The 2,661-nt window shown below is 36.4% G+C and overlaps 1 pseudogene; it reads left to right on the forward strand.

Annotated features, from left to right (window-relative positions):
* Positions 1-842: 842 nt before the first annotated feature.
* Positions 843-1,274, forward strand: LOC131901707 (small ribosomal subunit protein uS12-like; annotated as a pseudogene).
* Positions 1,275-2,661: the final 1,387 nt, after the last annotated feature.

Here is a 2,661-nt window from a genome sequence, read left to right on the forward strand (position 1 = left end):
AAAGCCTTTGCTCAAAACAGTGTTCTTCAATTGCATAAAAGAACCCATAGTGGAGAGAAACCATATGAATGTGATCAATGTACTAAAGCCTTTAGACATCATAGTAGTCTTCAAAGGCATACAAGAACACATACTGGAGAGAAACCATATGAATGTGATCAATGTACTAAAGCTTTTGGACATCATAGTAATCTTCAAAGGCATACAAGAACACATACTGGAGAGAAACCCTATGAATGTAATCAGTGTGGTAAAGCCTTTTTACTTCACAATAATCTTGAAATGCATAGAAAAACACATACTGGAGAGAAACCCTATGAATGTAATCAGTGTGGTAAAGCCTTTGTACATTACAGTCATCTTCAAAGGCACACAAGAACACATACTGGAGAGAAACCTTATGAATGTAATCAGTGTGGTAAAGCCTTTGCTCAAAACAGTGTTCTTCAAATGCATAAAAGAACTCACACTGGAGAGAAACCCTATGAATGTAATCAGTGTGGTAAAGCCTTTGCTCAAAACAGTGTTCTTCAATTGCATAAAAGAACCCATAGTGGAGAGAAACCATATGAATGTGATCAATGTACTAAAGCCTTTAGACATCATAGTAGTCTTCAAAGGCATAAAATAACACATACTGGAGAGAAATCATATGAATGTGATCAGTGTACTTAAGTCTTTGGACATCATAGTAATCTTCAAAGGCATACAAGAACGCATACTGGAGAGAAACCCCATGAATGTAATTAGTGTGGTAAAGGCTTTGTACTTCACAATAATCTTGAAGTGCATAGAAAAACACATACTGGATCTCTTTCTCTTGGGCCAGTGGTGCCGGAAAAATGGGCAAGTGTCAGGGTCTCCGTACTGCCAGGAAGCTCCGCAGCCACCGATGGGACCAGAAGTGGCACAATAAACAATACAAGAAAGCCCACTTGTGCACAGCTCTCAAGGCCAATCTGTTTGGAGGTGCCTCTCATGCCAAAGGAATTGTGCTGGAAAAAGTAGAGGTTGAAGGCAAACAGCCAAATTCTGCCATCAGTTAGTGTGTCAAGGTGCAGCTCATCCAAAATGGCAAGAAGATCACAGCTTTCATGCCCAACGATGGCTGCTTGAACTTCACTGAGGAAAACGATGAAGTTCTGGTTGCTGGATTTGGTCGAAAAGGTCATGCTGTAGGTGATATTCCTGGAGTCCACTTTAAGGTTGTTAAAGTAGCCAATGTGTCCCATTTGGCCCTTTACAAAGGTGAGAAGGAAAGACCAAGATCCTAAATTTTGACAATGGAAATGCAATAATAATAAATTTTCATATTCTGAAAGAAGAAAAAAGAAAGAAGAAAAACACATACTGGAGAGAAACTCTATGAATGTAATCAGTGTGATAAAGCCTTTGTACATTACAGTCATCTTCAAACGGCACACAAGAACACATACTGGAGAGAAACCCTATAAATGTAATCAGTGTGGTAAAGCCTTTGCTCAAAACAGTGTTCTTCAAATGCATAAAAGAACACATACTGGAGAGAAACCCTATGAATGTAATCAGTTTGGTAAAGCCTTTGCTTGCCACAATGTTCTTCAGATGCATAAAAGAACACATAGTGGAGAGAAACCATATGAATGTGATCATTGTACTAAAGCCTTTAGACATCATAGTAATCTTCAAAGGCATACAAGAACACATACTGGAGAAAAACTATATGAATGTGATCAAAGTACTAAAGCATTTGGACATCATAGTAATCATCAAAGGCATACAAGAACACATACTGGAGAGAAACCCTATGAATGTAATCAGTGTGGTAAAGCCTTTGTACAACATGGTTAACTTAAAATGCATAGAAAAACACATACTGGAGAGAAACCCTATGAATGTAATCAGTGTGGTAAAGCCTTTGTACAGCATGGTCATCTTCAAATGCATCGAAGAACACATACTGGAGAGAAACCTTATGATTGTAATCAGTGGTGTAAAGCCTTTGCATAACACAACATTCTTCTGTTGCATAGAAGAACACATAGTGGAGAGAAACCCTAGAAAAGTATTACTATTAGTGTGTAATTGGTGTACAAAGCCTGTGAATATAACTTTACATCTTTAGAATCTATAAAAAAAAACTCATACCAAAGAAATGTGACCATAAAGGATTTGATAAAGGATATAAGATAAAAGATATAAAGGATTTGCTTTCAGTTAAATGAATCAATACATGATTGGGAGTAACTCTGTAAGCCTTCAGATGCCTCAATACCTTTATGACTAGAATTATAAGAGAAAAACATTCTTAAGTAAAAATTAGTTTGAAAAAATCTTTACCAAACACACTTATATTCAGTTACACATGATTATTATGGAGAGAAATATCTCACAGGTGTCAAAATTCTCTTCAAGAATTATGATATCCCTCTGTATTTGGTTTATACCTGCAAATTCACATTATCAAAATGACTACGGATTTAAACAATATGGTAACTCTTTTAGATTTCATACTTCAATTAAATGACATAATGAATCCAGGTGTAAAACTTCATGAACGTGTACTAATTCATTTCTGTTGCTTTGATGTAACATCATGTTAATGTGTACCTATGAAAGTATTGAATTGGGCCTTGGTTCCAAAGCAATACAAGACCAGCATGAAAGTGGCATGGAAACAAG

This window comes from Peromyscus eremicus, unplaced genomic scaffold (genome assembly GCF_949786415.1).
Source record: "Peromyscus eremicus unplaced genomic scaffold, PerEre_H2_v1 PerEre#2#unplaced_227, whole genome shotgun sequence".
Lineage (NCBI taxonomy): Eukaryota > Metazoa > Chordata > Mammalia > Rodentia > Cricetidae > Peromyscus > Peromyscus eremicus.